Genomic DNA, 27,196 nt, shown 5'->3' on the forward strand with positions numbered 1-27,196 from the left:
AACCTTTTTTCCTACTGGTTTTTGCATCACAAATTCCCCAACGATTTCATCATTTGTCAAAACTCCAAAACTGTTTAATTCCAAACCAATGTTTTCCTTCAAACTTTCCCTTTCCCTTTTCCGCCTACCCCCTACCCCCACCTCCAGAGGGAAAGGATACGTCCGCACTAGACTATCCTATCCCCAAAAACACCCCTAAAAGAAAATAGAACACAATTGGAGAACTGTCAAGACTGCCCTAGAGTGACATCTTTTTGTTTTGTTTTGGTTTTTTATAGGTTTTTTTTTAGTATCTTCTCTTTTTTTTTTAAAGGACATAAGAAGAGTTTACACAAAAAACCCCCACCAAGCCTAAAATGGGACGGGTGGGTGGGACAAAAACAAAGACGCCACAGCTCCTTCACTCCTACGAGTGACGTCAGCTCTCCCGCTCCCACCCCGAGCCCACCAAACCCCTCCCTCTCCCCAAGCTGCCCCAATCGCATCGCGTGGACCGTTCCTCTGCGCGCAATATCCCAGGGGGACACCGGCTCACGCCAACTCCCCCCAAAACCCATTGTAAAGCACACAGCTACCTCGGAAGTGGTGTCCCGGCACTGGGGGCCATCTGGAAGATGAAGCGAGCTATTGCCCAGAGTCACATGGTGCTGGGCTAACCTGCCACCAGCACTGGGAATCGAACCGTTAACCCTGTAGTCTGGAGTCAGGCCCCCCTGGCCGCTGCACCACATCTCTTCCACCAGATTAACATTTTGGCAGCATTTCACTGGGTGGGCCATCACGAGCAGAGTGCAGCAGGCCTGTCGCGCAGAATATCATGGCGCTTAAGTAGCTGGCCATTGTGGATCAGTGTGCACCTTGCTTTACGCGCAGATTTGCGTCGTGCACAGGCTGTGTGTGCTGCTGTGTGTAGCACTGAAGTGTGTGAGAGACCTGTTGGCTAAACCGCCCAAGATTCTTTGCCCTGCCCACATTGCAGCAGCGTGTGTGTTGTCACACAGCAGCCATATTAAGTTGACTAGACACTGATACTTTGGACTACAAAAAGGAACAATACTACTAGTGTATTTTTTTAATAAAAGTAAATCTTAATGTTGAGAACAAAAATGTATACAGATTTTATATATTTTAACTGAAGTTTCTACAGTGACTTTTTGGCAATTACATTTAGATGTCATAATACTGCTTCAAAATCATGGCATCCATACAAAACCTACTACAACCACCTCTTTTTTTTACAACAAGTAGGCAAACCAGATATTTGTTGAAAAGAATGGATTCGTACTTTTGAAAAATATTTGATAGCTGTTGATGCCTCTAAGTATAATGCTCAAAGGAAAAAGGCTTTACTTTTTAAACACCTTGGACATACTGGGCAGAAAGTGAATGACAATGTACCTGAGGCCGTTGCGCCACAGGGCCAATTTCGCATTTGGGATGTATACACACACCAAAGTGAAGAGAGCTTGAAGAGTCATTTGCAGAAGAACCACGTGTACTGCTTCACGAGGAAGCAGAGCAGCGATGAAACTGTAGAGGAATATGTACCTGCTTTGCACATTCTAGTTTCTTCACGTACCTGAAAATCGTGTTTAGTTGAACATAAGAGACCAGTTGGTTTTCAATTGTTTTTCAAAGAAAACACATGAGCATTTGCTCACTTGTAGGAATACCACCTTGATTGAAACTATTGATATTGCAAAAAGCATTGAGAGATCAAGTGTTTCAATCAAGGCATTGTCTGCGGCTGATGTTCTATCGCCTTTGAGTATTTGGTTTCTGAAGGCGAAGTGTATCTCGTGAAGACAAGGGAAAACGTAAACTATTTAAGCATGCAAATAAAAAACCCTACAATGAATAATCTAGGAAACAATCCAGTGTGCCCAGCTATAAGCAGGAAATGGAATAATTGTTAAAAAGAAGGTATTTTCAGTAGATGTTCTCCTTTTGCCACATATTCACGAAATGCTTTAAAAAATTGAGAGTGTGCCAAATATTTTTCAACAATTGATTGACTTTCAGCATACCACCTGGCTTCCTGGCTTCCTTAAGAGCTTACTACATATGTAACCCTATTTGGTGCTTATAAGTATTTACAGTTGGCCTTTGGCTGCAAGTGTGTTCCAGAAAATGTTGGATACATTGTTCAGTAAGGTACCATATGTTCAGGCATTTCAGTATGACATCTTAATTTATACTAAAAGTCATGATGGAGACCCATTGATGCTTGAACATGTTTTGAAACTTCTTAGAGATTTAGAGATGACAGTCTGACCTGATACCTACAGAGGTTGAATCATTAGGGCACACCATATGCAATCTTGAAGCTATACAGAAAACTCCTTCACCCATTGACAAATATGCTTTACTCTCCTTTCCAGGGTTATGTAAGTACTATGCATTCTTTGTGCTAGGATATGCCCTAATGGTACAACGTGTAAGATCTTCAATTAAGAAAGGGGTAACATTTGATTGGACATCCGCAGTGGATACTGCTTTTAAAGAGATTAAAAAACTAGTGATTGAAGCACCCGCTCTGCAATCATTTGTGTCTGACGGTAAGTGCGCCATTATTGTTGAAGCCAGCATGAATGGTCTGGGAGCAGTTTTAGGACAAATGTGTAATGGTAAGGAGAGTACTGTAGCTTTTGCTTCCACAGATATCACAGAAGCTGAAAGACATTAAAGTACTATTGAAAGAAAAGCATAGGCAAATGTGTGGGCAGTGAAGAAGCCTAAAACTTACATCTGAGGCACCAGTTTTAATGTATTCACTGACCACGAGCCTTCAGTGCATTTGTTAGATGGCAACAGATATTGCAAGGCTTCTGCTCGGTTGGTAAGATTACTTTCTAAGCTTTAAGAATACAACATAATTAAGTACGTTCAAGGAGAAAGAAACTTTAGGGCTGATTGTTTATGAAGGATGCCCTTGAAAGAAAACTGGGGTGATGAGGAGGAAAAAGAGTAACAGGAGTGTGTTGTGCCTATTGATGCTGTAAGTGAGTGCAAAAGTGAAATTACAGCCACTTGGCCACTGGATTCAAGATAGCCTGGCTGATGAGGATTATGAATCCGAGACCGGTCCCAGGATGCTTGTTTCCGGTCCAGGGAAGACATGGCTTGGCAGTTCTGGCTGGACTGTTCCCATGAGGCACAGGGTCAGACTGATTTGCATATGGCCATGTCTGAACTGGGATGGCAGAGTGAACTGAAGAATGGTGATGGATTAAACCCAGATCAGTTGACTGGGGGTGAGCGTTTGACTTGCTCAACCGCTCCGTCCATCATTCCCTTTTGTTTCGCTTTGTTCGCCCTAAGTTGGCAGGGTATGCTCAGACGTGAGTCCCTTGCTCACTTGGCCACTGGATTCAAGATAGCCTGGCTGATGAGGATTATGAATCCGAAACCGGTCCCAGGATGCTTGTTTCCGGTCCAGGAAAGACATGGCTTGGCAGTTCAGGCTGGACTGGTCCCATGAGGCACAGGGTCAGACTGATTTGCATATGGCCATGTCCGAACTAAGGTGGCTGAGTGAGCTGAAGAATGGTGATGGATTAAACCCAGATCAGTTAACTGGGGGTGAGTGATTGATTTGCTCAAACGCTCCGTCCATCATCCCCTTTTGTTTCGCTTTGTTCGCCCTAAATTGGCAGGGTATGCTCAGACGTGAGTACCTTGCTCACTTGGCCACTGGATTCAAGATAGCCTGGCTGATGAGGATTATGAATCCGAAACCGGTCACAGGATGCTTGTTTCTGGTCCAGGGAAGACATGGCTTGGCAGTTAGGGCTGGACTGTTCCCATGAGCCACAGGGTCAGACTGATTTGCATATGGCCATGTCCGAACTGGGGTGGCTGAGTGAGCTGAAGAATGGTGATGGATTAAACCCAGATCAGTTAACTGGGGGTGAGTGTTTGATTTTCTCAAACGCTCCATCCATCATCCCCTTTTGTTTCGCTTTGTTCGCCCTAAGTTGGCAGGGTATGCTCAGACGTGAGTCCCTTGCTCACTTGGCCACTGGATTCAAGATAGCCTGGCTGATGAGGCTTATAAATCCGAAACCGGTCACAGGATGCTTGTTTCTGGTCCAGGGAAGACATGGCTTGGCAGTTAGGGCTGGACTGTTCCCATGAGCCACAGGGTCAGACTGATTTGCATATGGCCATGTCCGAACTGGGTTGGCTGAGTGAGCTGAAGAATGGTGATGGATTAAACCCAGATCAGTTAACTGGGGGTGAGTGTTTGATTTGCTCAAACGCTCCATCCATCATCCCCTTTTGTTTCGCTTTGTTCGCCCTAAGTTGGCAGGGTATGCTCAGACGTGAGTCCCTTGCTCACTTGTCCACTTGTTTCAAGATAGCCTGGCTGGTGAGGATTATATATCCGAAACCGGTCCCAGGATGCTTGTTTCCGGTCCAGGGAAGACATGGCTTGGCAGTTTGGGCTGGACTGTTCCCATGAGGCACAGGGTCAGACTGATTTGCATATGGCCATGTCCAAACTGGGGTGGCTGAGTGAGCTGAAGAATGGTGATGGATTAAACCCAGATCAGTTGACTGGGGGTGAGTGTTTGATTTGCTCAAACGCTCCGTCCATCATCCCCTTTTGTTTCGCTTGTACATTTTAAGCACATGGAGAAAGATAGGAGTTTTCAGATTGGGGGTGTGTGTGCAGTCTGAAACCTAGCAGCAGAGATATTGGCGGCAGTGGGTTAACCTTCTCAATCCTGGTTATACTAGATTATCACAATTCCTGTTGTTCGACGGGTCCAATTGTGGCCCTCAAAGGCCAGAGGCATGCCTGAATTATCGCTATCCATATGAACTATGCTTCCAAAAAACGAATCAGAATTTGAATCATGTATTAATACATAGATGAAAATGGAAGGGGTGAGCAGTTAGCACACAAGTCTAGGTATTTAATTTTTCTGGTCACTGCCATAGCTAGATTATGTATTGCCACTATGTGGTTGCAGAAGGATGTTCCAACTTTTGAGCTATGGAGAGCTAGAATGTTTGCTATTTTTAATCTAGAATACAGTTTATATGCTCTTACAGGCTCACAAAGACAAAAACTGGGTATGGAAAAATAGGGTCCAGTGATTGAATATATGAAGGACTGAATATCTACTCTCTATGAATTTTTAATCATTGTTAAGATCTATTTAGAACATACCACTATATAGATATCTATTATATTTTGCTCCCTGTGTCGTTGTGTATAGGATGAAATAATGGCTTATCTGTCTATCCCACTCTATTCTATCCTTCTTTAAGACTGCTCCAAAAAAAATGATTTAAATTTGTATGGTATTATCATGGATTAAAATTAAATTAAAAAAAGAAAAATAATTACAAGAAAGAAAACAGTACCAAAAACTTGATGAAGATGCAAATAATAATAATTTATTATATAATGTCTGTGTTCATCGTACACTGAGCGTCATCTTTCATAAGCACCGAAGATGACAAAGGACACAGCTATGGAGAAAGCGCAGGAAGTCAGAGTCCAGTCAAGTGAGGTGCAGACCAATGTTCAATATTTTTCAATATGTGTTGAATGACGTTCATTGACGCGCTTCTAAAAACATGAGTTTTATGACTTTTGTGGAGCGCACCTGAATGGAGCGATATCTCACTAGGTTGTTGTCATATCTCAGATGTTTGAAGTCATAGCTCACATGCTTAATGTAATATTAAAGTTCAGGTTTAGTCTCAGGATTGCCATCATGTTTCGATCTCTTAAATGTCCATGGATTGATCAGATTTGCAGATGGTTGGTGGGAATTTTTGGCTGGTCATGTTGTGGTGCCAGTTTCTACAAGCACTCTGGGTATTTGCACAAGTAGGATGAAAGGGCAAAGGACTCCGAACTTGATTTTGGCAGATACTGGAAGCGCATAAAGAGCTTTTGGGGCAGGTTTGGTATGGTCACACTTTTGGTAGTTTAATTACAATCTCACTTTCTGGTTCTGCAGTCTTTGAAGCCTGTCAGCAAGCTTTTTGGTGAGAACAGTTTAGATGATATGCAATGTTTAAGATGTGATTTGTCAGAATTCCTTGGGGCAGAGGGAGCTTCAGATTGACACCATCAACAAGTGATTTGACTTTGGGGGGCAGGGGTTAAGAAAGTTCTGAGTCACAAATGATTCTGAGATTTTCAAATTTGGAGGCATGGAGTCTGACTCTATTTAGTCATCATTAGAAGTGGTTAGTTTACACTGGTGGATTCTCAACTGGCTTCGCCTGCATACACCCTTTACCTGGATCTATTTAGGAAAGGGTGGGTGTTACTTGCTTTCTTTCCCCAAGAGTGCCAAGCAAGGCATGAAAGTGCACAATGGCCCCAAAAACTCCCTGCACTCAGGGCCATTTTTTTTATTTTCTGATATCAAACTCTTGCTTTGGGAGTTTGTTTTCAGAAAACAAAAATACTTTGCTGAGCAGAAACATCAAACATGGTGACCATTTGGCAAAGTATAAGTGCCTTTAATGGAGCTGCAATATTAGTGGATTCACTAAAGGCACAATGGGGCCTGCCTTCCTATCAGGGATCTGTCAGTACGGCAGACAGTTCTCTGACATGGGAGCAGAGGCCATATTCTCTGCTGACGGTTGGGACAGCAGCCCGCATGCCAGCCTCTAAAGGAGCCTCTCAGTTTTTCCTATTATCAGGGTGCCATGAAGTCATGTGGAGGAATCTCTCATTTATCTAATAAAAGGTGTGTTCCAAGCACAAAGTAATGATGGTTGAGTTACATAAACTTTCGTAGAACTGGAAGTGGTTTTGGTTATCATAGTAACCACAAAAATGCATGTCAGTGGCACCCCAAAGTCACAAGCTTATGAGAGACATTCCACTATGATGTGATCAAAGACTGATAAGTCCAGGTGTAGGCAGCAGTCTGCGATAAAGGAAAAGAGGACAGCACAGTTTTCTCCAAAAGATGCTCCCATTTTATCCCAGCATGCTATTTATACTTGGACTTATCTCTCTTTTTAAATTACTTCATAGTGGTGTCTCTCTCACGTGCGTGTTCCTTTGGGTGGCACTGACATGCATTTTTGTATGACAGATTGCATGCTATATATTACCCATTTATGGCAGTGACTAGGCCATAATTATAATCCTTTGTATCACAGTTTCAGATTGGTTTGCTTATTCTGTTTTATTATACCTATATCATTAGGATAGAGGTAAAACACCTCAGTATATGGTGTTATTATCGATTGGTCGAGAATCTAGATTTTTAAGACAACTTGAACACCACATTATTTAATTTGTGTTTTATCATTTGTTTCTATGATTTGATTTTTAAAGGTGCCTACTATTTATGTCCTGATGAAGACTCCATTATAGGTTGAAACCTTGGTGTTGAAACGTCGACATACATGTTGACTTTAATGAATGATTGCCATAGGCGGAACCCTGCCACCAGTACTCCCCATGTTTCCAATTTATGCATTTTAAGTCAACATTTATTTGTGTGTATTTATAACTGTGCACCTTTGTTCACCATTGTCACACCATACACAAGGAGCTCCTGCTTTGATACAGTAAGTGTTTGTTGGTACATTCTTACTACATGTAAACGATGATGTTGTATGCCTGCACTGGCTTGTGCACGTAAGCATATGGGTGTTTATTAAACAGCTTGTCATATTGTATCTGCTCAAGACCGCCTGCATTTCATTAGCCTAGGAAGAAAAGGTTTTAGCTTCCCCCAGGGGACCCATTTTGCATGATTTCTTAAACAGAGCAGAGCACTGCCGTCTGTCGGGCGTTTTGCAATTGTGCTGAGCTATAGGGAGCCAGAGCTGATACTTACAGAAATGTTATGCAAAATTAAATTGATTATTTATTTATATACTTATTCATATACGTATGTATTTATTTGTTTGTTTGGTTATTTGAGGCTTATATAGAGCTCCGATAAACATCCATTAGTGGCCACAGAGCGATAAGGAAGTTTTATTCTCTACCTGATTTTCATCACATTACTGATTCCTCATTTTCAAACGGATAGCGCACACAAGGTTAGTGGGTTTGTAGAAAGTAGATCATATAGGGGCATATTATCAAGGGGGTTTATCCCCACTTTTTTGGTTTTAAAAGCCAAGAAAGCGGAGATAAAATTATCTCCCTATGACCTAGCTGTCGCTAACACCAGTTAGCGACAGCTAGTAGGAGATAGTGACCATCTTGGGCACCCGCTTTGCATGTCAGTGAAATTTATCACTAATGACATGCAAAGTGGGCGTGCCAAGATGTTAGCGACTGGAAACAGTCGCTAACATCTCTATCTCCTATTACCAACTTTTGGAGATATTTGCGCTAAGCGCGAATATCTCCAAATGCTAACACCTGCCCTGAGCAGTTCTTAGCCATGTTATCCAATGGGAGGTGGATAACATGGCTAAGAGCATTAGATCGGTAATGCATGAATATCGCTGACTTTTCAGCGATATTCATGCATTTCGGCCGATTTTTATCGCTTAGGAGATATACCTTGATAATAGCAAGGTTCCTAAGCGATAAAAATCGCCGCAGCTTGGCGATAAAAATATTGCCTCTAAGCCAACATAGCGATAATTATCGCTAGTTGTTGGTAATATGCCACAAAGTTCCTATCCGTTGTTTGACATTTGCGCAGAAGGATGCCAAAACTTCTAATATATAAAAAATTAAGTTGTCAGAGATGGAAGCTTGTGTTATTACCAGTTTTGAAACAAACATTAGGAACTATTAGAAATTATAATCATCATAGGTAAAAAAGCATGTAGGTAACTGTTATAGAAGACTTATGCTTCTTTTTTGAGTTTTATATCTTTAATGCAACTAAATGTTCTAATGATTATTAAAATCCAACTAAGAATAAACAATATCAACACGAATAAAATAAACCTGACTGATAGCTGTGTAAATGATGGATTTGTTCACATGCTCTGGATGTTGCCTTAACACCTCATTTCAGTGAGAAAGTTGGAGATAAGATGTCAGTCAGCCTAAATACAAGAATCTACAGACTATTTCTCTTCAGAAATTGCATGTGTCAGATGACCTGGGACGATCCCAGAAAGAAGGAAGATCCTTATCATGTATGTTGTGTCAGTGAGGAGGGAGGTGAAGAATTGTTTGATGTATGAGGCTGACCAGGGGTCCATAGGTGATCAATGTGAATAGTAACACAACAGAAATTTCATCAATTGCGCTGTTTTCAAGAGTACTAAATTATGGTTAGATCGCCCAGTTTGTCTGTTTTTTACTGATTTCTACAGATAAATACAGACAGAAAATAATCTATTTATCTGTCTGTATTTTTAAAAATGGAAAAATATGGAAAGAAGGTCTTTTTTTGATGGTGTCAATCATAAATGCTAGTGTACAGAATGACATTCAGGAAAGGTAAAACGAGACAACTTTTCCTAATGAAGCTTAAAACAGTTGCATATGTGCCATCTACTAAAATGTTAATGTCATATGTGTGTACTGCATATGAGTGATGCATTATATGTGGCTTCTAATAGTACTAAAATCCATGAGGCATCACACTTCAAGTGTATCTTGATTTCCTAAATAAATGTGAAGATATATTTGTTTCAGGTTAATCTTTAAAAGACATAAAATAAATAAAAATTACAGATAAAACAGCAAAAATGAATATGAATAACTACAGATGGAAATGTCTAAAACATATATATATCATAAAACCGGGAACCATAATTATGATATAGGACACCATGCCTCAGCCTATAACAGCAAAAGTTTAATTATGAAACAGATGTCTAATGCGCACATTTTACTCAGGACCAGGATCCTATCTGACAAAGCAGAAGTAAGATCAAAGACTCCAGACAAATGGTGTTTCCGCAAATTTTAATACAGTAATAGACGCTGATAAACTGAAGCATCTTATGTTACCAATAAGCTGACCTGCCTTGTCTAAAGCCAGTCTTCTTCAAAATTGGACGCTTAACTTCTCCTGTGCCTCTATATAAATGGACAAAAGAAATGCATAGAAGACTGTTGTGAGACTTTATCACATGGACATACGATGCTTAGATGCTGTTTTTGACCAGATTCGGAAAACGAGTAACATGCAGGCGGTGTCTGTCAGACACCGCCCGCAGTATTACAATGGGCTTTTTACAATGTCTTTCTGTGGCGGCAATGCCACCACAGAAAGGCATGCGGTGTTCACTCTGGGGGCCTCCTGTGGGCCCCAAGAGTGAAGGCCAAAGGGGGGTGGCGCACGTGGGGTACCTGTGGTACCCCCCTGCCTTTGCATAATCGAAGAGGCAGGCACCGCACGGTGCCTGCCGCTTCGATTGTGCAAAGGCGTGCTTTTGGTTTTAACATTGTGGCGGGTGGAGCAGTGAGCACCGCCCGTCACAATGTTAAATTGAGGAATGCGCCCGCCACTGTTGCAGGCGCATCCTAATGGCAATGTCGGGACCCCCCCTTTAGGCGGGCGGTCCCGAGTTCCGCTAGGGTGGCGGGCGGGCAAAGCCCGCCCGCCATCCTAATGTGCCCCTAGGTTTGGCCACCGGACAATAGTATTCCATAAAAATATGCTTTAAAAACTATCATGATACACAAATATTGTGTCAAAAATATTGTGATGTCAAAAATATTGTGGCTCAGAATATAGAAGTTATTTTGTTTCTAAAGTCTTTCGTATCATTTAAAATATATAGTTATACATAATATATTTGTTAAATTATTCAGTTGAGTTTTATCATTTTTTGGTGTTATAGGTTATTATTTTAATGTTAAGTATGTTTAAATATTTTTACTGTGGTTTTGTTTTTTGATTTAGTACTAAGGGCCTTATTATGAGTTCAGTGATCCTTTAAAAAAAAAAATATGTATATTATAATTTAAGGTGTGCGAAAAGGTGGTTTTTCGCCATCTGGACGCTTTTGTGGAGTCCTCGGGAGCCCTACATCCGGCCCAGTCTGGCTTTAGATCTTCCTATAGCACGGAGACGGCATTGGTGGAGATGACGGAGGCAATTAGGGAGTGTCTGGATGGGGGCGGCAGAGCGGCTCTGATCTTATTGGACCTCTCTGCCACCTTCGATACGGTACCCCATCAGGTTCTTTTCTCCCGCCTCTCTGCCATTGGCCTTTCAGGCGCAGTGTGGGCCTGGCTGGAATCTTTCTTGGCTAATCGTTCCCAGCAGGTTTGGTTGCCTCCTTTTTCATCCTCGGTCAGGGAGGTTTTGACGGGAGTCCCTCAGGGTTCGACCCTGGGCCCTCTGCTCTTTAATATCTATATGACCCCATTGATATCCCTAGCCAAAGAGCTGGGTGCCAAAATCATGGCATATGCTGACGACACCCAGCTTTTATTTACCTGGAATGGCCCTGCCTTGGGTACGGAGACTGCCCCGAGGTGCCTGGCCGATGTGTTTACCTGGCTTGCACAGGACAAACTCAAGTGCAATGAGGGGAAATACGAAATTCTGCTCTATGGCCAATTTCCCCCTCTCTTCATGGAAGCCCTGTGGCCCCCTGATTTCCGCCGTCCACTCTCGGAGGGAAGTCCGGCTAAGAATCTGGGTATCTGGTTTGGGGAGGATCTCTGGTTCTCTGAACATATCAAGAGACTTACGGGCTCCTGCTTTGGGACGCTAAAATCTCTAAGCAGATTCTTCCCTTTGCTTCTCCAACCGGCCAAGGAAATGGTGGCTCGGGCACTTATCCTCACCCGCTTGGATTACGCGAATGCGCTCTTTCTGGGCATCCCGGGTTTCCTGGTGAATAAACTGCAATTGATCCAGAACTATGCCACGAAAGTTAGACCCATCTCTAACATACTGAAAAAAGAGACAGACTTTGTTTTGGCGACGATGAGTGTGAGGGTTCTTCCACTTGGTTGAAGGTTCAACTTAGCCATGTCTAAGCTTTGAAACCTTATGATCCAGCACTGTTGATGCAAGTAACTATGGGCTTGGGGCACTGCTAACCCAGACCATTGGCAAACTAGAACACACTAGAGGGTTTGCCTCCAGGGTACTGATAAATATGAAAATTCACTATTCTGTCATTGAAAAAGAATTATTGGCGTGCTTGTGGGCTATTGGGAAGTGCCAATGCTATCTCTGGGGAAGGGAATTCACACTTCAAACTGATCACTAGCCTCTTGTGTCCATTCTGGGGAACACCAACTTCTACAACACCACACCACGCATAACAAGGCTTTCCTTAAGGCTCCTTCAATTCCATTCAATGTTGAACACATTCTTGGGGGTAAGAATGTTCGAGCTGATGCTCTGTCACGGTTGCCAGTCCCAGGCAACAACAGAAGCGGTCTTGAGAAACCCAATAGTGAAGATGAGCTTTAAGACTGTCTAGTCGCAGCATTAGAATTACAAAAAATGTGCTCGCTAAAGGAATGTGATTGGAGGGTGGCAATGATGAGACGCTTAAATGTGTCAAGAAGTACATTGCTGAAGCATGGCCTAGAGAGAAAATTGTGAGTGTGGACATCCAACCATTTGTAAAAATATGTGATGACTTGTCTGTTGAACATGACCTTGTCATCAAATATGATAAGGTCATACCCCCCTTCGCCCTCAAGGAGTCTCTCTTGTCCAAGGCCCATCAAGGTCATCTAGGCACTACCCTCACCAAACGCAGAGTGTGTAGGTACTTTTGGTGGCCCCAAATGGAGACATCGATAGCATGGTACATGACTGTCCTATTTGTGCCAGTAGTGACAAAAGCTTAGTTTTTCCAATCCACCCAGTACATATCCATTCCCCTTCCGGACGAACCCTGGGAGAAATTGGGTATTGATGTTCTGGGTCCTTTCCATGTCCTACCCCTCCAATGGCGCTTCGCCATAGTCTTGGTGGACTATTACTCTAAGTGGCCCAAAGTAAAATTTGTTGCCAAGGCTGACTCTAATGCTATTCTGGAATTTATGAAAGAGGTGTTCATGCGGTGGGGTTTTCCCAAAACTATAGTATCAGACAATGGTGTCCAATTTGTGTTGTCAGAAGTGAAACCTCCATTACCCACCTTAGGTGTTCTCTCTATCACCCAAAAACCAGCCGTTTAGTAGAAAGGGTTAACAGAGTGATTGGTGATTGAATACCTTGGGCTATCTCACACAACAAAGTCATTCCCGTTGCTGTCAGAACTATGTTATGGTTCTACAGAACCACTCCACACTCCTCCACTGGTCTGTCACCATTCGAATTACTCAAGGGGAGGAAGGCATGTTCTGAATTCAGGACGGCATGGATGACAAAGTCTGTTGGAGTGTTGTCCATGTAAATTACTGCAACTGGTGGAATATGAATAAGATGGTGAGGTTTCATACCCAGGTGCCCGACAACTCGCCACTAGGCTTGGATGCTTGCAGAAGGAAGTCAGTATCTTCTCAACCCAGTACCTCTGGCACTGACAACGTCCCTAAAAGTACTCCTAGAAGGAGCGAGATGGACATCTCTCTTTCTCTTTCTCTCTCTCTTTTTACGCTCTCTCCTCTTTCCCACTTTCCATGTTCCCCTCTCTAAGGAAAGGAGATATGTAGTATTCTGCCCTCGTGCTCCTGCGCGAGGACTCCCTGTCATGTCATGACTCGCGCTGCCCAGGCTCGTGCTGTGACACTGCGTGTGTTTAAGGTTTATGTTTGACAGTTGGATTGCGATGATGTTATGCTGTATCGTGCCTCGCATGCTGTGGGATCTGTTCCTGCTTACAACTACATTGGCCCTGAAACCATTACTACAAACTGTCAGAGAAAGGGTGCCAATCTTTGCCCTTTAAAGTGCCTAATTTATAGTGGTAAACTAACACAATCAAGGCTTTTGCTCTGATAAACCACATTTTGCCCTAGAACTTACCATAAGCCCAACCATAAACCTGGCGAATTTTGCGATTCCTTAAATGCAATGTAAGAAGCATAAAAAAATGAAAATTGGCCTTAAGGAATTCGCAAATTACCACCAACTTCACGTTGGTGGTAATTTGCAAATTCCTTGAAAAATGCACTTTTTTGCATTTTTCAAAGTGCAATGTGAAGCACATACATGCCCTTAGGGCATGTATATGCGCCACATGTGCACCCATGCTTATTTCAGGGGTGCAACAGGGCGCCCTTTGGACACCCCTGCACCCTTGAAATTGCATTTTCAAGTTGTGATTCGCTAATTGCTAATCGCAAATTGAGAATGTCTTCCCATTCATTCCTATGGGCCTCTAGGCCCGTAGGAATGAATGGGGAGGTATTCCCTAATTGCGAATCGCAATTTACAATTCGCAATTAAGGAATATGTAGGATTCACTAAATTTTTTGCAAATCATACATACATAGTATTTTGCGATTCTCAAATAGCGATTCGCAAAAAATCACTATTTGAGAATCGCAAAATGACTTCTTGATACATACGGCCCATAGTGTTTTAAAACATTAAAAAGTGAATTCAAAGATGGCTGCCGCAGATCCGTGAAAATCAGCGACAGCCAACTTAAAATGGATTTTGTTATACTTTAAGTAAATATATTTGAATATGGTGGCCACGGATGCGGTTGCATTCACTGAGGACATTTTTAACAGATTTTGTTAAAGCAATACCTTACTGTACGAGATTGTCAAAAACACACATAGTGTGTACCTGTGTGTGCCTGTGTACGCATGGGTGACAAACATGGAATGGTTAATAAAATATTTTAAGATGGCTGATTGGTCATCCGCCAGGGAATCTAGGAATTTATTACAACAAAAAATTCAGGCTCTAACTTTGCAAAGGCAATCTAATCCCTCTGGTATTATCCAAAAGCAATTAAATGAAGCTAAACGAAAATTTAGCTCTAATCCATTCGCACAAAGTGAAGAAATTTTCCATAGACAATCTCAAAAAATCTATGAGGAAAGCAATTTTACTGGTAAATTCTTAGCCTGGCAGGTTGAAGAGCATGCAGCTGCAAATCAGATCAGTTCTTTAAAATGTCCCATCACACATAGCGAGATGTCACAGCCAGGGGAAGTTGGCTCCATTATACTGTCTCACTATCAAAAAATCTATAGCAAACATCATATTATAGATCATCAAAAGCTATCCAATTTTTTGGGTAGATATGCGATGCCTTTTCTCTCACAAATAGATCAAGAAACAATGATTAGTCCATTCTCTAAGGAAGAATTGGAGTTGGTATTTAAAGACCTTCCAAATGGCAAGGCGTGTGGCCCGGACGGGCTCCTAGCTGAATTTTTAAAGGTTTTTTTCAGTTCTTTTTCTGACTTATTTTTGCAATTGTTAAACTCTATGCTCCATGGTAGGCAAGTTCCAGAGTGTTTTCGTGAAGGTACGGTGGTGAGCTTTCTGAAGAAGGGGAAAGAATCAAAAGATCCCAATTCATACAGACCCATTACATTATTAAATTCAGATTACAAATCACTACAAAATTACTATCAATTCGTTTTAATACTATCGCTGCTGATTTGATTCATCTGGACCAAAACGGTTTCATTGCGGGTCGTCAATTAAGTACAAACACACATTATTTGACTGAGGCGTTAGATTATTTTGCTACACGAGGTGTTTCTGCTTTAATTTTACTATTAGCTGCAGAAAAAGCTTTTGATTTGGTGGTTTGGGCAACACTGTTTATTATTTTAGAGCACTTTAGAATACCGCGACAAATTATTTTTTAATTCAGAATTTATGCACCGGTGCCAAAGCCAATCTGATCATTAATTCTGTTATGGTGGGATCAGTTTTAGTTAAACGAGGAACGCGGCAGGGATGCCCTCTGTCTCCTTTTCTCTTTGCTTTTTTTATTGAGCCACTTGCCATCGCTAATTGGAATTGTGCGAATGTTGCCCCCCCAATTATTTCTATGGCCAAAATCAAATTATACGCTGACGACATTATGTTATTAATTAAACTAGATCTGCAATCTCAAACTTATGCTTTACAGATTTTTGAAGAATATGAGGCCTTAGGGGGATATCGTATTAATAAAAAAAAAAGACGGAAATTTTGGTCTGTGGGGGCGGAGAGGCAGAGCCAGAATTACATCCAGATTTAATCGGCTGTATTAATTCAAGGCCCAAACGATATTTGGGAGTCCTGTCAGCGACGGCCCGTGGAGGGAGTTACGGTGGGGCAGGAGGGCGGGGAGGGGGAGGGGCAGGGTGGAGGTTGCTAAAAACCGGCATATGGATAATTGCAGGTAAGTAAACAATTTAATTAATAAAACGAATTTCGTAGCTCGCACTGCATTGCATTTTGCGATGCAAGGCGCACTACGAAATTCGTTTTATTAATTAAATTGTTTACTTACCTGCAATTATCCATATGCCGGTTTTTAGCAACCTCCGCCCTGCCCCTCCCACTCCCCGCCCTCCTGCCCCACCGTAACTCCCTCCACGGGCCGTCGCTGAGTCCTGTTCTCTGCCTCAGTACTAGATTTATATATACTTAACTTTGACCCTCTTCCTCAGAAAGTTCGCTCTATGTTTGCTAGGTGGAATCCACTACCATTATCCATCTTAGGCCGGGTTGCACTGATTAAAATGTCAGTACTTCCGCTTTTTAATTTCTTATTTTCCACCATTCCCTGCTTTTTGCCCAGCACTTTTTTCTCAAAAGTAAAATCGTTGTTTTCAGGTTTTGTGTGGCGTAAAAAAACTCCTTGTATCTCAATAGGTACACTTTATGCAGATACAGATCAGGGCGGTCTCTCGCTACCAAATCTTAAAGACTACTACAATGCATACTTTGCACAATATTTAGAGAGATTTAAAAATGGATCTCATAGGCAGGATATATTTATTAATTTTTTTTGATAGAATCAGTCATAAGGCTCAAATTACCTCCCCCCTCTAGGTACCCAAATCACCTAAACTTGTTCGATATAAGATCATGAACTGATTGTTTAAAAGACGGGAAGCCATGCTTAAAAGATATTATCTCCCCCAGATTCATTTAACGACCCCTTTAATGAATGTTTTCGTCCTAACAGGGATTAAAATGGGATTAGAAATAATTCGAAATTGGGAACGCGCTGGGTTCAATATATTATTAGATTTTTTAAGGGATGGAAGGTGGATATCTCAGGGAGAGATGGCACGATTAATCCCGGAATTTTTTTTGTTAACAAGTTCTTATAGTTTGATTTATAAAACCTTGACGCAATTGGACCCAAGATACATTAGCCCCCCTACTCAGCTATGGAACAATCTTTTCTTGACTATAAGAGCTAGAAAACCCGGGGAATGGAAACGGTGCTTAGCACAGAGTAGGGAGGAAGATTTGAGCATAAAAGTAATTAAAGAATGGCAGGAACAAGAGAACCATCTATTATCCATCAACACCTGGAAGACTCAATAAACTCAATTTTAGTATATTGAGAGGCGCAAATTGGCGTAGAATGTTATTTTTTAGTAAATGGTTATGATATCATACTCCGGCTGTTATCTCCAAAATGTATATTAATACTTCAGCCAACTGTTTCAGATGCTTGCAAGCCGCTCCTGCCAATTGGTCTCATATAATTGCACACTGTTGTAAACATATGCTATTTTGGAATGAGGTTTTTTCTATCTTCAAACTTATTTTAAGATTACGATCAAATACAATGTTAAATTAATATTGTATGGATTTGACCCTGATCTTGAATTAGTAGACCATCTTGTAAAATTGATATATATAGCAATGGCAGTGGCAAGATCATTGATATTACAAAATTGGCGTTCAACACAGGTTCCCTTGTTCCCGGAATGACTTCAAAAGATGAAGAGAGTTAGAAAGAGTGAATTACTAGATGCACAATGAATAGGAGGGGTGAGCAAGTTTGATAAAACTTGGAGCTTTTATTTTGATTAAGTTAGGGCAATAGTTTTAAGCTCAAAAAGTATTTGTAAATCCTGTCATGTGTCTATATCCTGCAGTTTATGTTGGTATGTTTTGTTTCAATGACCCCAAGAACTTCAATAAAAAAAATTGAAAAACAAAAAAGATGGCTTGAACAGGGAAGGTGGAGATTGGTTTTAATATAGAGTGAAGAACTTGAGAAATGGACATAGTAGGAGAAGAGAGAGATTGAGAGGGAGATAAAATAGTATTTTAGATGAACCACAATGCAATGTCTTATGTCAACAGAGTAAGGATGAATGCCATCTAATCCCAACACAGTGACACCAAAATGCTCATGGGTAGGACAAATAAAAAAATAGGGAAGATGTTGATCAAATCAGAAGGTGGAAGTGAAACAGACAAGAATGCCATACAATCACGAGTAAGAAGCTGACTCAAACACCACTCTATGTATTGTATTATTCACAAAAGGTCATAAAAATAAGACTGCAAAAGCTTTCTGTAAACAAGACCTAAAATAGTGCACAAGCTCACAGGAAAAAAAATGTCAATAGATGTGGGGCTATTGTGCTAATAATTATAGGACCTTCGATTAGTGTATAGCAGCAAATGGTATTGGGACGGATTCGCAAGCACATTAACGAGTAACAGCAGTATACAATATTAGTCTGGAATATCAAGTAGGCACTATTGTGATTCCTTAATATTGTGTCTTCAGTACCAAGGACCAAAATATCGAAAGGTAGGTGCACGTAGGGAATTATAGATTTACTCTTAACTCCACATCTAAGTACCTTGAAGATATATGTATACCATTAAGGAAGATAGATGTGGAGTTAGGTATGGAATAATCTATACCTACCTGTCAAAATGTTTGCTTGCGATATTTGGCTTCGATACTGTGATATAACCATATTTCATATTCGATATTCTGGACCCATACCAAGTAGTACCACAGGAACATTGTTGTATGTGCTCTCACATACCTTTATGAATCACCCCTGAAATGCTCAACTCTCTTTTTTATAAAAGTGTAAAGAGAGCATTCAATAGTTCTTGGCAATGGAATTCTTTCTTAAAAACTCTTCATTAGTATTTATTATATATTGTATTCTGATTTGCTGTATTGCTACGGTATTTCTTTTTAAATAAGCAATAAATATATTTGAACAAAAAAGAAGTGTAAAGAGGGCACTGTCCTTTTTGTGTGCACTAATTGTATGTGACTATTCCATGACAATTCACATTTTACTCCTATTGTAGATGTTTTGAGGTCAATTAACATCGGCATGCAAGAGTATTACAGTCCTATAGGAGTACTCTATGTAGTTCAATGTGGCTCTGTGATTAGGTCTCAGTATATTTTACTGGGGTTGAGCGTAGATGCTGTGCTTGATACAACGGGTAAGCTGTGAACATACAACCACGTATAATAATAATAATCCTGTATTCGTAAAGCGCACACCTACCCGTTGTAGGTTTCCCGACGCTGGGGGCCGTCGGGAAGATTAAGCAAGCTATTGCCCAGAGTCACATGGTGCTGGCAGACCCCTGCACCGGGGATCGAACCGTGATCCCCAACGTCCGGCATCAGTCGCCCTGGCCGCTGCGCCACACCTCTTCCGCGGTTATTGATTCAGGACAGGAACAAAGTGCATAGGTGCATGATATGCCAGCACACTGCTGCAGCACACACAAGCAGTGCACAAAAGCAGTGCACAGGCGCAAAGCATAAGATTGGATATTAGAGTAGGGCACAGAATCAGTGTAGCTATACAGTGAAGGCAGGCCCTGCATTAATGTGGAGCTGAAGTCCATAGATGAAGGGCACACTGCACATGCAGCTGTAGGGAATGCAGACACCACATAGTTATAGCACATACAAGTAGTGCACAAAGATACACCACAGCCGCAAGGACACAGTTGTAGGACTGAGAACATCTGCAGTTCTTTATGAACACAAAACCACAACTCTCCATTGTTCTATTTGAGGCCATGGAAGGAAGAGGAAATGAGTTTTTACCATATGAGTAACAGATTCTTACCATAGGCCTTCCCTATCTTCACGTGTAGTGGGTCCTGCCGTCCTAATCGGAGTATAAGTCCATCCCTTGTTTGTGTGTGGAGATTGGCAGGGGAAAGGCTTGATCTATTGCAACCATATGACATGCAAAGACCAAAGGAGGAAAATCTTTGGCAGCTCTAGGAACCAGAGCTTGGAACCTCTTGACCACACCGCTAAGACTTGGAATCTGAAGACCTCACCAGGAAAGCCTTTAAGACCTGGATTTTTACAACCTCTGATGCACTTTGTTTCTCTCTGGTGTAATTATGAGACAAACTAAGCCTGTCTTCAGCTTAATTCCACATAGTGCCAAGATGCCCCTGTCGGATTGATGGTTGCGCTTTAAAAATGTAGAATCAAATCAAACCAAATTAAAGAAATTTGCAGAAAGTCTTATTATTTTCCATGGGCTTATCCTAATTCTAGATGGTCGGGAAGAATTTCCAGGTTACCAAGGATGTCATCAGCACTGGAGCTATACAAGGGGGGGTTAAAATTCAGGGGCATATTTACAATGGAATGGTAGAGCGTGGTGTTATGCAGAAAATGTTAAGGTCACGCTCCGCCATTACGTAAACGCATTCCGAGACGTATTTACAAAGATACGGCACATCTCTGCATTTTTCCTAGCACATTACCTATTACAAATGGCGATCTTAAACTTCTATGTGTGTTGCATTGTGCAGCACACATAAAAGTTGCAAATCGTCATTTATTTAGTGATTGTTGATGTGCAGGAAGGGACACATTCATGGTGTTTGCTGTTTCTATGTGTGCTGCACAATGCAGCACACATAGAAACAGCAAAAACAAGGAGAAATAAAGCATTTCTCTTCATTCCGCCATGTTAAGAACAGGTTTCCCTGGTCCAAATTTTGGTGCTGCCTCCTATTTACACACCCTTGGAAATAGGGGGCAGCGTCAAAATCAATGGGTGTTGCGGCGGAATGCCCACGCACCACCCATTGTCCTCCCCTTTCACGCTAAGTAAAGCCTGAAAGGGTGCCTTTTTACAAGGTGGTGTAGAGCCACATTAAGTGGCTTAAGTCCACCTTGCAAATGAGGCAACGCCCCTATTGCCACAGGAATGTTGTTAAAAATGACATTACTGTGGCGATAGGGGCTTGTAAATATGCCCCTTAGTACCTAGAGTCTCAACTCTCGTAGTTCTGTATTCTTCACTTTCTACACCTTGCACCTCAGTGCCTTATTCTGATTGTTCTACTCTTGTTTTCCTTTTTTGTTCAATGTTTTGTTTTTGCTTGTGTACTTCAACACTTGCAGCCCTACCTACTGGGTACAAAATCATTAATCTAAATCGACAAATTAAGAGAGGAGGCGGAGTGGCCATGATATTTAAAGATAGCTTTTCATGTCGCCAAGAAATAGTCACTCAACTAGGCAAACACGATGTGTTAATCATCTCCATCTCCATCAATACTCATGTTATCCCCGGAAGTGCAATCATCTACAATCCCCCAAACAGTACAATTGACTTTAGCACCCAACTCCTCGAACAAATCCTTCCATTCTGCCTCAACCATAAAAACATTATTGTCATTGGGGACTTCAATGTTCATTTCGATTTAGCTGATAATTTCCTAACTAAACGACTTGCCACAGACATGGAAATCTTACAACTATCGCAGAAAATAGCTCGCCCCACACACAGAACGGGGCACATGTTAGATCTCATATTTATAAACATATCGAAGACCAACATCACAAATATAACCCCTTTGACATGGACGGACCACTATAGGATAGATTTTACCTTAAACCTACCTTTAAAAACCAACAGATCGCTAGCCCAGTCGGCTAACTCCACTAAATGTTGGAGCAAATTCTCTTTGGAAAAATTCAAGGAAGATTTCTCCTTTTTTTCTAACTCTGAAGGGACATGCGAAGAAGAAATTTGCCTCTTACGAGAAAACATAGCGAAAGCACTTGACCACTGTTCATGGACTCACGCAACCAATCGATTGAAACCAAAAACCTCTGAGAAATGGTATGGCCCAGACCTAAAAATTGAAAAAAGAAAATGCACCTCTCTAGAGCATAAATGGAGAATAAGTAGAAACGCCGAAGACAGAGCCACTTACAAACATCAGTTGAAAATATACCATACTGCCATACGCAAAGCAAAGAAAGACTACCTCTCTCAAACAATTCTAGAGAATAAAAATTCGTCCAAGGAGCTTTTTAAAATTGTAAAAGAACTTTGTAATCCTCCTAGTCTTACATCCAACTTGACACCATCACAAGAGAACTGCACAAAAATTAGTGATTTTTTTGTGATAAAATCGATAAAATATATGCCTCTTTTACAAACAACGCCCAGGCCCCTGTGGAGTATCGGACTGACCCTACTCTGCAAACCAACTGCTCTACCTTTGGCCCATTTTCAGAAGACGAGGTCACTAAAGCCATGTCAGAAATTAAATCTGGCTCACCATGGGATGTTTGCCCACACTTTATTTTTTCTCAACTGACTCCCATAATTGGCCCCGCAGTTACAAAAGTTCTTAACCAGTCTCTGGAGCAAGCTGTTTTCCCAGAAGTTTGGAAAAAATCGGCAGTATTTCCATTACTAAAAAAGGCGGGCGCGGATATAAACGACCCAGCCAACTACCGCCCCATCTCACAGCTCCCCTTTTTATCGAAGGTTTTAGAGAGACTGGTAACAAAACAACTGTCAAGTTACCTAGAAACCAACAAACCCCTCGATGTTTCCCAAACAGGTTTTAGAGCTAATAACAGCACAGAAACAACGCTACTGGCCGTAATGGACGACATTCGTATGCAGGTCGATAAAGGCAAAACGGTTGCCCTGATACTTCTCGATTTATCAGCGGCATTTGATACCGTGTCCCATAAACTGTTAATCCACATACTTGCCACAAAAGGAATACAAGGTAAAGCCCTAAACTGGCTGGAGTCCTTTCTATCAAACAGATCCCAGTCTATTTGTTTAGGCAACTTTACCTCTACCCCTCGTAAGATTAAATATGGAGTTCCCCAAGGAGCTACATTGAGCCCAACATTGTTCAATGTATATGTCTCCTCATTGGCGTCGATTGGCAAGAAATGGGGCATTAATATCTGCTCTTACGCTGACGATACTCAGCTGATGGTTACCCTAAATGGAGAAAACGACGCCAAAAGTAGACTGCAAAACTGCCTGTCAGAATTATCCAACTGGATGCACAGCCATTACTTAAAACTGAACGATGACAAGTCATAAATTCTACTCTTTGGTGGGGCCAAACAGCTCTGGGATAACACCTGGTGGCCAACTTCCTTAGGTTCTCCACCTAACCCCACTTCGTCTGCTAGAAATTTAGGAATTCAGATGGACTACTTATTTAGAAAACTACAATTGGTCCAGAATGCCACAGCAAAAGCTGTCTGCAATAAGAAAAAGTATGATTCAGCCACAAGTTGTCTGAGAGCCTTACACTGGCTGCCCATGAGACAAAGAGCCACGTTCAAAATGCTATGTATTGCCCATAAAACAATTCACAATACTGGCCCTTACATTCTACGAAATAGAATTAAGTTCTATGCCCCAGCGCGGAACATACGTTCACAAGCCTCAGCCAAAGCAGCCACCACTCGGATCAAGCTATCCAGAATGGGCGGAAGTGCTTTTTCACACATTGCTCCGAAATGTTGGAATGAACTACCCATCAACCTCAGACTCACGGACTCCTACCCCACCTTCAAGAAAAAACGAAAAACCGCACTATTCCCTACTTCAGAATAATCAATATGTTTCCAGGTTACTGCCTAGGTTTTACTGTTCATTTCTTGCAGCGCCGTGATATCCTTGTAGGATGAATGTAGCACTTTATAAATACACCTAACAATAACAATAACTTGGTATACAGGTTTTAATGCAGTTTCTCTCTTAAGGTACCACCGTGCTGTGTTTGCCACATCCAGACGTTCTGGAGACCACTTGTGTCGTGCTTGGAGAGGTTCGCTCTTAGCACTCTTCCCCAAAAAGAAGAAAAAGCTAAGTGAAGTGTGACCCTCTATTTGCACACTGGTGCAAGGCATGATGAGATTGTGTGCTTGGAATAGAACAAAGAAGCAGTGCATAGAGGCAGGGTAGACACACTGTGCATAGGTATAGAGCATGAATTCATAGATACAGGAGAGAATGTGTCATGTGCGTAGGCTCAGGGCATATATGCAGTATATATGTACAGCACATAAAGCACACAGTTAAAGAGCTACAGAAAGTGCAAGGTGTATGCAGCACTTGTTGCAGTGCAGAGGCACTGCAGGGAGAAAGGAATGCATGTGGTGCAAACATAGAATGCCCTCAAGCAATGTTTAAACACAGGAAACCCACAAAAAGTGCAGTTATCCTGGGCAATGAGTAAATAGTTAAAAGACTTTGAAGAAGCGCAGTCGAGGCAAGCAACGAGTGCATAGGATGCTGGGCCCAGTGGAGGTTCTTAATGGCAGTGTGTTTGAAAGGACAAATATTTAGGAACACAAATTTTAAATGGACATAAACTGACAATAGAAAATAAACTGGCTATGGATAGACAATACACTAGAGCATATCATAAAAAGGGTACTTTATTCAACAATATAGTTATTGGGGATCTAGTTTATTAACATTCATTGTCGATCCAACATTGATTCTCATGATGTGCACTTTATATTTGTTGTGCATCACAGTACATTTTAGTGTAAATATACATTTTATAAATAAGTGCAAGTAATATAATCATATATATACAGGGATAATTGTTATTGATCAGAGAGACATGGCTAGAGATAATTTGAGAGAGGGGAGGGGAGGATGTGAAAATTATACATCTTACTAGCATCTATTGGTTGATATCTCACCAATATATTATTGCAGCCCCGGTATAAGGTGATGGACTCTAGATATACTTATGGAGTCACTCTAAGTTCAGATTATGATACAGTAAAGAGTGCAGAGGATAATTCTTCACTGCGGATGGAACACAGTAATACAATTGAAAACACCGACGAATTGGAAAACCACCAATGTGGTGTACCTATTACTATGCCCATGTAATCTTGGCTATGTAGGCGAAACTGCAAGGATGATGTCCACACAACTCTCCGAGCACAGGTCAGCTATTCGAACTGGTAAAACCCAGGCACCATTAGTCAAACATTATCTCGAAGTAAATCACAATGCCAATGAGATTCGTTGGCTTATCCTTGAGAAAATCCGGAAGACATCTGGCACACTAAGCACCCCAATAAGTAAATGCAGGGAGGTCTACTGGATTTTCACCCTTAACACCTATACCACAGGAATGAATAATGATTTGCTCTGGGAACAGGTCCTAAAGTATAACTATGGTTGATTCATACACATGTTACCATTAACCCTTCAATCTATCCTTCCATGTTGAAATTTGAGATACCCCACTATTTTACACATAGAGCTTACAATTATACTACCATTCTTATAGATACACTATCCCTATTTTACCATGACCTTCACAAATGGTCACCTGTCCATCTCATGCATTAGGACTAGGTTAGATACCTGTATGGCCTTTCATAAACTTAAAACCCGCAGAAATAATTCAGGTAGAATTATTTAGGTACATAAATAGCAGCCTCCATATAAGGAATACACATAATATACCCGCAATTCTGTACCGATCAGCCACTTAAATATGGCTGCCACACTAGCCTACATTACCCCTCTAGCCTGTGCTCACATAGAAAAACTCCCGGGTATGGTGCATTCACATCCGGTTCATTAATTACGAAAAACGCGCGCAAGGTCGTCCTATAAGTAAGATCCTCCCACTAGTGCCCCCAGCTTCCGACTGCTGTTGAGACGCCGGAAAGTCAGAACCCATCATCGGAGGACAACATTGACTTAATTTGAAGGTAAAAGACCCACCCTCGCTACATAACAACAACGTGCTAACTATTATGATAAATATTTCCCTGGGCCGCTTTACTTACACGATCCTTACCGTCCATTATCCCCTGCAGCAATGGTTTACATCCTCCTTTCCTGCCGGGAGCCAGGAACCACAAATCTGTGAAGACAACATTGACTTCATTTGAAGGTACAAGACTTACCCTCGCTATACAACAACCACGTGTTAAACATTAGGATAAACAATCTCCTGAACCGCTCTACTAAAATGTTCCGTATTGTTAATTATTCCCTCCAGCAACGTTTTTATCCCCTTTTTCCCACCCGGAGCGAGGAACCACCGATATGTGAATCAAACGAAATAAGGTAACTTCACTCGATTAGGGCATGGCAAGGACATCGAGACCCAGGGAGTCTCTACAGGATATCGTACTCAATCCTGTCTCTCCCTTTTTTTCCCCCTGGTTTCACCCTCTCCCACTGTAGTTCGAACTCAGATGTCCCGCTTCCGGCTACACTTTCCGGATCTTCTTACATGATGCCCTGTCGTCATTGTATTCAGGTAATTTAAATTGTTTTTATCACTCCCACGCAGCCTAGCTGTCCGTGCCAAAACCAGCAGTTTTGTCTTGTCTATGCTTTTTATAATCCACTCATGCATTACCCCCTTTACCTAGAAAAAAACATCCCCCCTTCTAGCCAACAGGCACTTACTCTATTACCATCCGCTGATTTGTGTCTCCTCCGTAGTTTTTTGAACATCCAAGACCACAGGATAGCAATGTACAGTCACTACCCTTAAACCTTATTAGCAGGTAACTTATCCCTAGTGTAATTGCTCTACCTACATAAATCAATTACCCTCATTACTTAACATGTACCATTGTTCTGTTCCATCCGCAGTGAAGAATTATCCTCTGCACTCCTTACTGTGTTCCATCCGCAGTGAAGAATTATCCTCTGCACTCTTTACTGTATCATAATCTGAATTTAGAGTGACTCCATAAGTATATCTAGAGTCCATCACCTTATATCGGGGCTGCAATATTATATTGGTAAGATATCATCCACAGATGCTAGTAAGATGTATCATTTTCACATCCTCCCCTCCCCTCTCTCCCCTTTTTTCAAACACATGTTAAACCAACTATTAACCCCCCTATCCTCCTTTTTCCCTTTTCTTTTTCCCTTCTCCTTTCCTTCTTTTTTCTCCCCCTCGTCTCTTTCTTGCTTTTGACTCCATAAGTATATCTAGAGTCCATCACCTTATATCGCGGCTGCAATATTATATTGGTAAGATATCATCCACAGATGCTAGTAAGATGTATCATTTTCACATCCTCCCCTCCCCTCTCTCCCCTTTTTTCAAACACATGTTAAACCAACTATTAACCCCCC

This window comes from Lissotriton vulgaris, chromosome 6 (assembly GCF_964263255.1).
Source record: "Lissotriton vulgaris chromosome 6, aLisVul1.2, whole genome shotgun sequence".
NCBI classification, from domain to species: Eukaryota; Metazoa; Chordata; class Amphibia; order Caudata; family Salamandridae; genus Lissotriton; species Lissotriton vulgaris.